This window comes from Oryzias latipes, chromosome 21 (genome assembly GCF_002234675.1).
Source record: "Oryzias latipes chromosome 21, ASM223467v1".
NCBI lineage: Eukaryota > Metazoa > Chordata > Actinopteri > Beloniformes > Adrianichthyidae > Oryzias > Oryzias latipes.
This window is the reverse complement of record NC_019879.2, coordinates 15,735,262-15,749,377: the sequence shown is the minus strand read 5'-3', so window position 1 is coordinate 15,749,377 and position 14,116 is coordinate 15,735,262. Positions and strand designations below refer to the sequence as shown.

Genomic DNA, 14,116 nt, shown 5'->3' with positions numbered 1-14,116 from the left:
AATATTACCGTTTTTGTTCACCTTATGACCTCATTAAAAACATTGTAAAATCTGTTCTTTTTTTTTAGCTTTTTTTGTGGTTTTGTTTTAATACATAAAACGTTTTCCTGTCTTTTTCCATTGAATTTACCCTGAGGACACTTTTAAAAAATACCAAAGTTTTCTATAACTGATTGATGACTTGACAGGCTTCTTTTTCTATATAAGACTTGAGCAGCATACTACAGTTGCATGCTAGGTCTTTCAGGAGGGCTCCAATGTTTTATTTCCCTCCAATCGTCCCACCCCCGGCCCTACAGTCAGAATAGGCCTCTCCATCTAACTGTGCATGCTTGCTGACACTGAGGCCACAGTGCATAGTCTCTGGGGGGGTTTTGAGAGGAAATCATGTCTTTGGCTAACATGGGAACATACAGACTCAGTCTGGGAAAGGAAGCAGATTGCCTGCTGCTGTTACTCAACCTCATTAGCTGTACTGATAAAAAAAAAAAAAAAAAAAAACTCTGAACGGATCACCACAGCACCACAGAAGCTTTCTGTAGCCAGTTGTTCATCTGTGAGTCTACTACTGGAACTGGGGACGAAGGCAAGACAACAGAACATTAAAGGTACTTACAGAAAATGTCATTTCTTTTTGTTTGTTTTTCATATATTTAATGATATTGTGTGATATAATCCCCAAACTCGTATGCTGAAGCTGACTTTAGTTAGAAATGTTTGTGGTTTGGAAATCTTTAAGCTATTGGTTAAAAATGTGTATAATTGTTTATTTGCTTGATGTTGCTATGACAACGAGAAGTGTTTTGAAGTAGAAAAAAAATCAAAAGTCAAAAGAAGAGAAAAAAAGCCTTTTTATTTTTTTTTTTTTTACATTCCCTGGTGACATCTGTGCTCTGCAGCAATTGCCTCCCACCAGATACAATTACATCACTTTTCCTACAGAAATGTACAAGAGGCATTTAGACACCATACCTGTTTTTTTTCTTTTATTCCATAGAGGTGCAGCTTTGAGTATATTCACCTTTGAACTAGATATGACTGGAACATTGTTAGGTAAAATTCTGGTCAGTCTAATTGCATTGACAAGCACAGGTCTGCTTTCCCTCAGTGAGGTCGTGTCGCCCACATCTGCAGCAGCAAAGCTCTGCCTGCAGCGGGTTTAGGATTTGGACTGTAAAGCTACGTTAACTACCTCCTCGGCAACACGTGTTCAAGCGACCACTTCCAAAGGAAAAGCAATGAAAATGGACGTTTCAGGCTTTCGCGTGAATAAGTAGCTATGCAAGTTTCTACGACGGGCTCCATGTACAAAACGCACCCTAAAAGTTAAATCAGGTTGAATTTTGACCACTCGGGGAGTTGGATTTAGTAGTGACGTTTAATTCACAAAAGTGCCAGCCGATAAAAAGATAATCACAGAGCAGAAAAGAATAATTATTGTTTGTGCCTGAATGGAATTATACGACATAAAGTCTTTCATGTATCGGAATAGAGTTGTGAAAGAATAAGCCTAGAGCAAGATTCATGAGATTTCCACCATTTAAACATTTTGCACCGAGACTCTTCTAACTGTAGGTGGTGGACATGAGCTAGTAAACTGTTTTTTAAACAGTTAAAAAAAAAAAAGAAGACCCTCCCTGATTGTCCAATGTAAACACCATGGGCGTAACACACGGTTTGAACTTGACATAACACGTTGACAGCATTTTTCTATATAAACTTGCTGGACTCCAGAAAATCTTTTTTATTGTGAATCACATGATAATTGAGTTATGTATTAACCTGAATGTAAGCCATAGTAAAATACAGGTAAAAAGGCCTCAATAAAACAAAATGAAATATTTTAGATCAAACAAAGTAGAACACTCATGCATGCCTTCAAGCAAGGGACTAAAACAAGTGTTTTCAATTTATTTTGTGCCAAAAAATGATACAAAAATATGTTTATTTTAACATATTTTTACACAGATGACTGCTGTTTTGATGGCACATGTCTTTACCTGGACAGGTAAGATAAACTTTTCCTGACCATCTTTGTTCATCTAAGTTTGACAATTCATTATGGTGACTCACATTTCATAGAGTTTTATTAAATTTTGTGTCTCTGCTTCTTTTCTTCTCTAAAAGCTCCAGGCTTAGGGAGATGCGGAATTTCTGAGGATTGTGCTCTTGATTTTGGATTTGTCAGTTTTATTTTATTTGGTATAATGTTCTGTTTTAAGCTTATCCCCCTGTCAGTCATACCAGGTTTAGGTTAATGATAATTCAAAGCTAACTATATTTTAGTTAATCGCCTTTGGTCTATATAAGTGACTGGTTTTCATTTCTTCTTTGTTCTGCTTAGACATGACAAAACCAAGGAAGCAACAAAATAATGTCTAAGTTTATGTATTACATGTCTGAGTTTCAGCCACCAAGCCATCTGCATTTTGGATCCTACACTTCCAGTTCCTGACAATTTCACTGTAAAAACTGATTTCTTAAAAGAAGCTTAAAATATTTAGAGTATGGGTGTGCTTATGGGTGTTTTGTGTAATATAATAAACAAAAATCTGCCAATGAAGCTGGTAAAATTTGTGTTGGTAAGATTTCTTAAATGAAGATGTGATGTTCTGCCCCTTTAAGGCAAAATTAAATCTTGAAACTAGATTTAAACACTCATATTTAGGTATATTGCTCTGATAATTGGAAATAGTATATCTTAAAATAATTGTGAATTGTTAAATTAATGAGTTTTATGTTTTATATTTGACTCTAAATTGATCAAATTGTTAATGATACGTCAGTCAAACTTCATTATTTCTACCACATACTCATCTGAAAGTATAACTAAAATTACATTTTAAAATAAATTAATCTTGAAATTATATGTACATTTATTTTCAAACTTCTGCCCTGCTGTTGTTAAATTTAAGTTGGTCTGTTTGTCAAATCAGATTTTCCAGTTTCTCCAAATCAAGCATCTTTGTGTCTTGACTCACGTTCATTAAATGTATCTTCTACATAAAAATATTATATAAAGGTAAATTGTTTCAGTAGAGACATTTCTTAAAATAGGATGTTTCTGAAGATCAAATGACATAATCAACGAAATAATCATAATGAATTGTCTTAAAACAAGATGTACGTTCCAAATTACAAAAAATGTAATAGGTTATTTTTTTCCTATTGAATAGAATAAAACTTTATTGACCCCATAAAGGAGAAATGACCTTGTTGTCAAAGCTCTATTAAAAACGGCAGATAGATTATGAATAACTCTAGAAAGTACACTTAAAAAAATCATTTATATTAAATAAAAATGTTATTTGTATCCAATAAACTAGAAACGAAACAAAAACTTGTTGAGATATTATATTTTAACCCAAATTTGTGTTTAATGACCACAAATTTGGGTAAAACATTTTATTTCTCGTGAATGTCATAATTGTAAATACATGTGAGAGATTAAGACTTTATTTTATCATTTAATCTGTGTTTGGATTGTTCCATATTAAACCCATTATTGCAATGGGCAATAATGAGTAGGTGGAGTGGAGTGGTTGGTACTGATTAGTGATTATAACCCTTGTGCTATCCTAGGCACTTTAACATTGGGAGTTGGGTCATCTAGACCCACTAAACAGTGCGCTGAACCTTTTTTCTTCAATGATTTGTGATCTTCACAGGTGTCCATGGATTACATGAAATCTTTCCACCTTTATCCACCTTTGTCATGGTAGGGAGAACACGCAAATGCAAGAGTGGGGTCATCTAAGATAGCACAAGGGCTAAAGTGTTTGTTGTGTCCCTGCACTGGACTGATTTAACCAACTCAGCGGCCTTGTGGAAGAGTGTCTGTCCTGAGAGTGGAAGGTCATAAATTCAAATCAATGGTTGAGTTATACCAAAGACTCTAAAAATGACACCTCTGCTTAATACTCTGCATTACGGGGTTGGATTGGTGGGTTAAACTAGCAACTGTTTCCTGAGAGCAGGTCCAATGTGGAGAACAAGTTTCATAAACTTATAGTGTGAGACAACAGTTAGGACTTTAACTTTATTCCTCTACAGTGCTGTTTTCTTCAGGCATGGCCTCAACATTTGCTGCTCCGCCGTGCGACCAGAACATGTTTAACCTCAATCTCTTCGACTGTGTGTCTGACTTTAACAAGAGCATGGAAACGAGTGGTTATCAGAAGAACTGTCCATGGCCTGAAGTCAAAGGGTATGGTTAGTTTTCTATCACTGTTCTGTCACAAATGTGATTGTCTTTTGTATGAGCAAAACCACAGGCAAGGCGATTGAAGTGGAACATTACTCACTTTAACTTTATTACCTCTTCAATAAAGACATGTGACCTCCAGTCATGGGAAAAAACCAGATCCTGCCACTCTTGTCTGCCTCCTGAATCCCACATATGGTCCTGAGTTCAGCAAATTTGCCATATTGTAATGAATGATGAATGGCCTCCAACTTCCAGACGGTAGCTGTTTATGGAGACTTGGAGTTTTTGCCACCCTGCCTACAGTGAGCTGCTGTTAAATCTTGGCTGTGATCATCTATATTTCATTTTAAAGGTGGTTTATGGCTGAAGTCTCTCCGTGTGTGAGACGGGAGGATCCATCATCACTTGCTTGTTGATCAAGTTTCCATCTGTCAGGCTTGATTAGAGCTCACTACAGCGCTTCACGCTGAAACATTGCACTAACAGCTGGTTGTTAGAGCAGAGGTTTTATTATGCTCTATTTGCCTTCAACTCTAAAGATATGACAATTAAAACAACACAAAAATCAGATATTTCAGAATATCAGAATTAATATATATATATATATATATATATATATATATATATATATATATATATATATATATAAAGTTAAAATATCCTTTATGTTAAAGGTTTGAAAAAAGCTTACTACCCTATTATCAGAAGAATTGTATACATGTAAAAATCTAGTTTATAGTAAACAGATAAACGCTGTAATGTCCAATGATGCCGAACTGAATGTAATCCAATGGTCATGAGAGTTTAGGGTACACATGGACAACACTGCCTTTTCGTTTTAGGATTAATAACATTTATCTAACCTTTCAAAATTTCATAAAAAAACTTGAAAAATGTGTTTTGACGATGCTTTTATAGAATTTTATTTCAACTTCTTTTAAACACATATAGCATTGAAAGACATCAAAATTTTACTTGCGAGCATTACTGACAAGTTGTATATGAAGCATTTTTAGTAAAATGTACTATTATTACGATCCTAATTTATTAAAAAAAATATAAATTGGTGTTAAAACAAGGGATCCATGCAAATTACTTCACTAGGGAAGCATTAGGAGTATAAATCATTCTGTTGATTAATTCATGAATACCTACAAATTTTTACATAAAACACATTCCTCCTGAATAAAAGACATTATTAACAGTCTAAGACTATAATTCAGCATGTAAAGCAAAAAAGTGAGTCAACCCTTTATTTATTATATCTCAGATTTCATTTTAAAAAAACACTTTTGACATTTTAATGGATGCTCCCTCAGTCCACAGCTTTTGCATGAGTTAATTTTCCAGAGTTCCACATTTGTCAATATTAGTTTTCATGATTTTTAAATTATAATAACAATACTAATGTCAGGGATCCACTAAATCTTCTCTTTATTGCCAGGAGCCCTGTTCAAACAAACAGACTTTTATTTCAAACTGCATTTACCTGTATATCTTCCAGTCCCGTGGTTTGCAGCTCTAATTATTTTTTTGTGGAGTGTGGCTTGAGTTCACCTCTTATTGTATTTCATATATTACTCATTTATTGTAAATAGAATAAAATCTCTGATTTATGACTGACTTTTTTTTCTGAAAAAGTATAAATAATGGTTGGAGCACTCCTGAAGTTTTAATGAACTTTCCTCTCCTGCAGCATCTACTTTAAGTTTTCGTCTTGCGTGGACAGCACGGCTGTTGGCAGCTGGTGCAAAGGTTACAAGTCTGTGGTAAATGAGGTCTTCATGGAGGTCCATCAGAGATACTTCCCCCTCTGCACGAACATGCAGGACCCCCCAACCCTCTCCCTCATCTTGATGACGGCACCGGTTATCATTGCCACCTTCCTCCTGCCACTTCTTGTGTGTCCCCTCATCACCAAGACAAGTGAGAAGATAAATGATGTCATGTAACCTGATTGACTTTTTTGTATTTATGAAAAAATGTGTCTATCAATTCAACCTAGTTTTTATGTACGTAAAAAAAGACTTTCATGGGTTTTTTGGGGGCTGTTTTTGCACCTCTAGCTGCAAAATTGCAAATTTAATTTTTTTTATTTGATTGTCAGTTAAAAAGTCTTAGAAATAATAAACAACAATACAAAAGTAAAAAATTAAAAAAGCCAGAGTTTTATGTTTAAAAGTATTCGACTGTTTAAAAAAAATAAAATACTGTTATATTGGGGTTTTTTTGAAAGCCACAAAAATCAAGAGTTTTGTGTTTGTCTAAGGTCTGTTGTGCATCAAGGTTTTGCAAGCCAACATAATCTTGTAAATGATTCTATGTGAAAGTCCATCACTTTCTGGAACTCTGGAATTCATTCACAGCAGTTCATGATTTAAGGGCCAAAATTACTTAATTAAATTACCCAAGCCAATTTGAGGATTTTTTATTTTATTACTCATAACTTTTTGAGTCACTATGCAAATCATTTAAAAAAATTGTTTTTCACATTTATTTATTTTTCATTGTGTTTTTATTTATTTATAGAAGACTTAACAAATATTAAATAATTGCTAAAGTTAGCTTCAGATGCAAAGATGAAGAAAAAAAGATGGAACTGCAATATAAGTACCTAATCTGAGAAAATAAAAGATTCCTGTCTTGTCTTTGGCCTCAGTAATTTTTTATGTCTGCAGAAATAAAGACACAAGCAAAAGTCTTTCAAGAACTTGACCGTGCAACAGACACCCATCGACATCCATAGAGTCCATCAATCCATATTTCAAGACACGGATCCCCTTTTGTGGACTCAGGGTTACTGGAGCCTATACCGGCCACTGTTGGTTGAATTCAGGGTACACCGTGGACAGGTTGCCAGTTTCACCTTGTAGTCACCATTAAAAACCAAAAAAACTGTATTTAAGAAAACAAACGTTACTGTGACAATGATAACTCCCAACCTTTTTAGCAACACTGAAACCATGGTCCGAGTGAATACTTGATTCTGATTGGCTGCTGGGTGTGGATTAAAAAGTGATAATCAACTGTGATAAGGCACACCTAAAAAGGAAATTCCTGTCACATAGCTTAAATATTCTATATCACTGCACTGGCTTCTTTAAATCATTTTGCTTCATCCTCTGGGCAAAAACAAGCAGTAAAGAGAAGAGGTGAACTTTCTCTTTGAACTAATGCTTTATTTAACCTATGGTGACAATCAGCATAAAAATAACTTTCCTTTGCAGCTGCAGTCCAGTCTGGTTCCGGCTAAGCGTCATTGTCATGTTACCGTGACAACGCGCCCCACCAAGTAACAAATTGACTGCTTTTTCTGAAAAAAACAAACCAAACCAAACAATTAACAAGACTAACGTACTAAAAATTGGTTGGATATTTGCATCGGCAGGTTCAGGTGTGTTAACTAAGGGTAAATGGTCGACAAAGTGTGCATTATCACTTTTTAACGCACGCCATGGAAGCCTGAACCTTCAGATGCAAAGTGATGATGCACACTTCGAAGGCCTTTAACCGGCTCATGCCGTGGTCACTTACAAAATAAATAAATATTAACCAGTTTTTAGTCCTTAATTCTTGTTTTTTTCCGATTTGGATCGCTTTTTTCACGAAAAGCGGACTGTTTGTCATGTGGTACGTTGCGTTGTCACGGTAACGTGATCAGGTGCCGCATCACTGCTGCAGTCAAGACTTGGCGATATATATATGTATCTATGCTGATCGTCCCGACGGGTTGAATAAAGCATCAGTTCAGAGAGAAAGTTCACCTCTTACCACTTGATTTTGTCCAGACGATGAAGCTAAAGGTTGTTTTAAAGAAGCCGGCGCTGTGATACTGAAGATTTAAGATAGGTAACCGTAACTTCTATTTTGGGCGTGCGGTTATCACTTTTTGACACACACCCAGCAGCCAATCAGAATCGAGTATTCACCTGGACCTTGGTAAAATATCTTATAATGCACACTTCGTCAGCCATTAACCCTTACATAAAAAAACAGCTACACGTTAGCCGCTTTAACGTGTTTATAATAACACCCAACCTTGTTTGGAACAAGAGTGACATTTTGACACCTGTATCTCTCAAAATAACTTCAACATCAGTAAACACAACCAGAAATAATCTATATAATCCATAATATTCCTGTACTATAAGGGATACTGTCATATAAAAAAAAATTAAAACTTTTAAGTGTGGCGGGAAATTAGAATCATTTTTTGCTGAGCAGTAATGAGGTCAATAATTGATAATCGATCGATAAATCAAAAAGAAATGGAATCTATTGTTGAAAATGTATTTGGATTTTTGAAGTATTTGTAATAGGAACTGTCACCTTGTGTTTTTAAATTGGCTCTTAAAATAGAATATTATAACCCATCCTATTTTAAGGATAAAGTTATATCTTTTTTCCAGGTTGTAACAAAACATGCGATTTTCCAAATTTTTGATCAGTTAACTAATGGTTCGATATAGCATGACGAAAACAGTTTTATTTAAAGACAGAATAAACCATATTATGATCTATTGTTGATCGAATTTCCCTTATGTAACATGTTCAACGTCAGCCAAACTGCCGAGAGCCCAAATCCATGCCTCTAATGCAAAACAGTCCAAGATCACCAGAAGTCTTCAATCAGGTCGTTGATGGCAAATTAGACCAGATTCAAGAACAACAAAGCTGTGTCTTGGATTTTGGTGGGTGGTCCACTTTGCTACCATGGAGGTAGAAAGCGATGAAATGTGGTGAACTCACAACGTTGACATGGCTGAACCTCAGGTCGGGTCAAAGCGTCTCCTTTTTTCATCTCGTGTGTATTTAAACATCTAAAGCTCAGACAGTGTGGAGTGGCAGCACCACACCTTTTATTATGTTAAATAATACCCAGAGTTTTTGCTCTTTCTCTTGTGTAAATACTGGAGGGATGTTTTGCTAGTGATATGTTTGCAGGTTGTGTCTCGGTTAACTCTGGCTGAGACATTGCTTCTTCATTGCAGAATGACTGGTCTAACATTCAACAGACTCCTGTTATTTGATAACATTGAAATAGCATTAACACAGTGTGTTCAAATGTAAAAGATTTTGTTAATTGAAAATTAAAATATTGGTGTGACATTCATTTCAATCTTTGCATATTGTATTTTTTGATGTACAACAAATTAATGAACCCTACTGAAGAATGTAGTTTATCTATAAATGTAAGGCATTATATTTAACCACATCAAGCACCATCACCTGAGATTTTGTCATTTTCTTACCAATCCACTGAACATTTACATTTAGGAAGCTGATTATATTTTTTTTTTCAGAGCACAAGTCATTTTTTTTTCATAGTTTAGCTGTGTGACTTACACTGAGGTGAAATTTGTTGTTACTTTTATTTATGTTTTGGCGTCTGCTGCGTACACACCGGGCATGTGATATACGTATTTATGAACACTAGTTTTGTATGGAAGCATTTGTGTAGCATTAATAAACATAAAAGTCAAACCAGAAATACTTTTTCATTTTCATAATGAAGCTGCATTTGTTGACTCAAAATTAAAAATAAAAAGCAATCTGCCAAACCGCTTTTTCTTTTTCTTCTTTAACGCTGCTCATTCTGTCACTTAATTAAAATGATAAAGAAAATGGTATTTGAAATTTTATTTTTAAAAAGTTCCCTGGTAAATGTGTAGCAAAATTCAATTAAAAATATCTAATTTGAAAATTAAAATGGATTAACAGAAATGCTTTTTCCTTTTCACAGTGTAACTGTATGTAAAATGTCAAATACCATGAGTCATTTGATGAAATGACTCAAAAATAAAATGAAAAATCAACCCTTCAAAATGCTTTTTCATTTTCTACTTAAAAACCGCTTATTCTGTGTCATTATTAAAATGAAGATGCAAAGAGGGGATTGACCATTGCTTCCATGGTGGGTATTGTTTTCTCCCATGGTTGCTCAGCCAAGCATCTCAAGGATCACTGCTGTTCATTGGTTTCTGTGATTGTTGTGGTAGGAATTGCCCTCAATTCTTCATTCACAGTTTCCAGGAGACTTTCAGGCGGTACATCACTTAACCGTTGTAGCTGGTGTCTGGGTTGTCTAGTGTTCATTCTAGACATGATGTTGTCTTTCAGGTCAGTTGCTGCCTCGCTCAGCATATCTGTGGTTGTTGGGGCTGTGTACCCAATCCCAGGGTGAGAGTGTGGTATAGCCTCCTCTCTGACGTGTTTTTCTGGCTCTCCCGTGGTGTTGCAATTGTTTTGTACTGCTTCAATCTCAAGTTGTGATAGGAGTTGCCGTTTGTGGATGTTAGAGCATTGGGCTACCAGTTGTTTGGGAGTTAGCCTTGATTGTGGGTTTCAAAGCCATCCATTCCACATTACTATCTACATGTAACCCCTCTAGGTGGGATTACTTGAGTAATAACATTCTAACAGAACCTTGTTCTCACATCTATTAAAAACAAAAACAATATATATATATATATATATATATATATATATATATATATATATATATATATATATATATATATATATATATATATATATATATATATATATATATATATATATATATATATATACATCCCTTGTGCCATCCTCTTTGTCCGGATGGTGACAAAGAGAGGCAAGGTAGTCCACACGAGGGTCTCACTCCCAGAAGGAACAATAGCAGACATTGAGGACAGTTACAAGTACCTTGGAATTCCGCAGGCAAATGGGAACCTGGAGCAGGCAACAAGGAAAGCTGCAACAGCTAAATACCTCCAACGAGTAAGGCAAGTCCTGAGAAGCCACCTCAATGGCAAAAATAAGACCCGGGCAATAAACAGCTACACACTGCCAGTTATCAGATACCCAGCAGGAATAATAAGATGGCCAAAGGAAGAGATACAGACCACGGATGTTAAAACACGAAAGCTCCTCACCATGCATGGAGGGTTCCATCCCAAATCCAGCACCCTGAGACTGTATGCTAGCCGCAAGGAAGGAGGCCGAGGACTAGTGAGCGTAGAAGCCACTGTCCTGGATGAAACATCCAAGATGCATGAGTACGTCAAGCTCAAGGCCCCAACTGACAGCGTGCTCAGTGAATGTCTCAGGCAATGGAGAGCAGAGGATACAGTGCTGGAGGACAAATCCTCATGGGAGGACAAACCTCTGCATGGGATATACCACCGGACCATAACTGAAATGGCTGATATCAAGAAGTCCTACCAATGGCTAGAAAGGGCTGGCCTACAGGACAGCACTGAAGCACTCATCCTGGCAGCTCAGGAACAAGCCCTGAGCACCAGAGCGATAGAGGCTCAGATCTACCACAACAGGCAAGACCCAAGGTGTAGGCTGTGCAAAGAGGCGGCTGAAACAATCCAGCGCATAACTGCAGGGTGTAAGATGCTGGCAGGGAAAGCCATACATGGAGCGCCACAATCAAGTGGCTGGGAAAATATACAGGAACATGTGTGCAGAATATGAACTGGAAACCCCAAGGTCAAAATGGGAAACACCTCTGAAGGTGGTAGAGAATGAGAGGGCAAAGATCCTGTGGGACTTCCAGATCCAGACTGATAGGATAGTAATGGCGGACCAACCAGACATTGTAGTGGTGGATAAAGAACAGAGGAAATTTGTTGTGGTGGATGTGGCAGTGCCAAGCAATGGGAACATCAGGAAGAAGGAACATGAGAAACTGGAGAAATACCAGGGACTCAGAGAAGAACTGAAGAAAGCATGGAAAGTGAAGGTGACAGTGGTGCCTGTGGTAATTGGAGCACTCGGGGCAGTAACCCCCAAGCTGGAGGAGTGGCTACAACAGATACCTGGAAAGATCTCAGACCTCTCAGTCCAGAAAAGCGCAGTGCTAGGAACAGCTAAGATACTGCGCAGGACCCTCAAGCTCCCAGGCCTCTGGTAGAGTACCCGAGCTTGGAGGAGAAACCACCCGCGGAGGGTGAGAAGGGCGTTTTTTATATATATATATATTAGGTTCCATAATCCTAATATGTGAGTAAGTATTTTATCCGGTTGGACTTAGCTTCTTGGAAACCTTTTTTTTTTCTGAAAATAATCTTTTAGCCTGTGAAAATGCATGTGGACATAAATGTTTTCATGCCTGGAGCTCTGCCAGTCTTTGCTATAAGTTTTAGAAAAAGATTAGAACTCTAAAAATACATAAAATACGAAGTGCTAATATGAACTGTAACAATTGTGACTTTCTTTATCTAGTTTTCCTTTCGCAAAAGATTCTTGCTGGGAGTTTATAGCATTTTTGCAGCATGTTTGTCGTCTTCAAAAGGCTTAAAGGAAATAAAACTTCTCTTTCTTTCTTCACGTCTCCGTAAGAGTCATTGCAACAGTAGGTTACTCCAATTCTTTGCACCAATTTTATTCACTGGAGTGCTGTGTTATTAATTAACCTCCATAAAAGAAACCTACTTTCAATGCTTCTGCAAACACGGTCGAAGCAATTACTCCACAGGGCAGGTCTCGGGGTCTTAACCCTCCGCTTGGCATGGCCGTCTTTGTGAGCCCTCAACAGAAAGGCTCTGCTGCAAAAGGGGCCATTAATAACGCAGCTCGTTTTAAGTGGAGTGGCTGGAGAGGTCTAATGCAAAACACATTCTGTGACTCATTAACCCGGGAATGGAACCCAGACTGCAGCAGGTGGATGCTTCACATCAAAGTTTGGGAGGGGTTTGCAAGAGCAGTCAAGAGGTTAGGAAAACCCCTGATTCATTTACAGTTAAACTTTCCTGTCACTTTAACTGAGGAGAAACATCATTACTCTTTATTTAGTTCTTCTTTGTGTGAAATCCTGGAGTTAAATACATAAAAATTCAGTGTTGCATGTGCTTGGTTGTCGTTGCTTTGTGTTTTAGTTTGCAAACTAAAGGGCTGGGAGGCCATGTTTGCAGAGTAAAGGTCAATTTTTCCTCTCACTCAAATACCTCTGTATTATTGCATTAACACTTGATTGTTTTCTTTTTTTAAGGTTAAATGTACATTAATAAGTTCATGTTCGTGTGTCTTATGTCTATTTCTATAGGACCTAAACCAGGGGTGTCAAACTCATTTTTGTTCGGGGGCCACATTCAGCCCGTCTGATGTCAAGTGGGCCGGACCAGTAACGTAAAAGCAAAACAGCTTTGTTTTAGTTTTTTTACTCAATTGGAAAAAATGCCTCAACCAACATTGCACCTTTAATCATGATCACTTGCGGCCAATGGATCTAAAAAAAGATTATTTTCACTTAAAAAAAAAAGTTGGTCTTTTCAATTTCACACAGACTGAATTTTTGAAATCTGACACTGAAGCAATCGCGATAATAAACTCAAGAAGGGCTAAAGAAAAAAAAACATCGTGCCTTAAATGTAGATGTCCAAACCATTACAAATTAAACTAAATTTAACCTGCAAACATTTGTGAACATAAGAAATTAGCCTCCCTTTCTCTCCTTATACTTCACCCGAGTGTCAAAATCAGAATTCAGATCCTGTGCAGCAACACATTTACTGTGTGAAAAGCACAATGAAATGTCCAAGAATCTTTTCCTGGCTTCTGCCTGTATTTTGTGGCAACACCTGCCATCTTCCTGACCTTTGATGGGGCGCCATCAGTGACCAGACTGACGTCACGTGACCAGTTCACTCCAGCAGCGTCCAGCACAGTAACTAGAGAGCTGACTATGTCATCAGCTGTTGTTGTGTCCATTACCTCAAGAAAGTCAGCTGTGATGGTCTCTTTTAACATCTCTAATAAATATTCACAGCTGTATATATCTGTGATGTTGGTGTTTTCATAAATAGCAACCGAAAATGCAATAAATGACTGGATTCCTTTATTTTACGTCCAAGTCTCCTCAGAAATGTTGGATCCGTAATCGTAATCCTTGACAGACTTATGCTAGCAAAGGTCGAA

General features: G+C 36.9%; 1 long non-coding RNA gene across 1 annotated transcript; it reads left to right on the top strand.

The window, feature by feature from the left end:
* The first annotated feature begins 480 nt into the window (after positions 1 to 480).
* LOC111946760 lies at positions 481 to 9,317 on the top strand. Its single transcript, XR_002872515.1, has 4 exons — positions 481 to 608; positions 1,969 to 2,008; positions 4,054 to 4,207; positions 5,904 to 9,317. It is a non-coding gene; the product is annotated as an uncharacterized LOC111946760 (long non-coding RNA).
* The last annotated feature ends 4,799 nt before the right edge of the window (positions 9,318 to 14,116 follow it).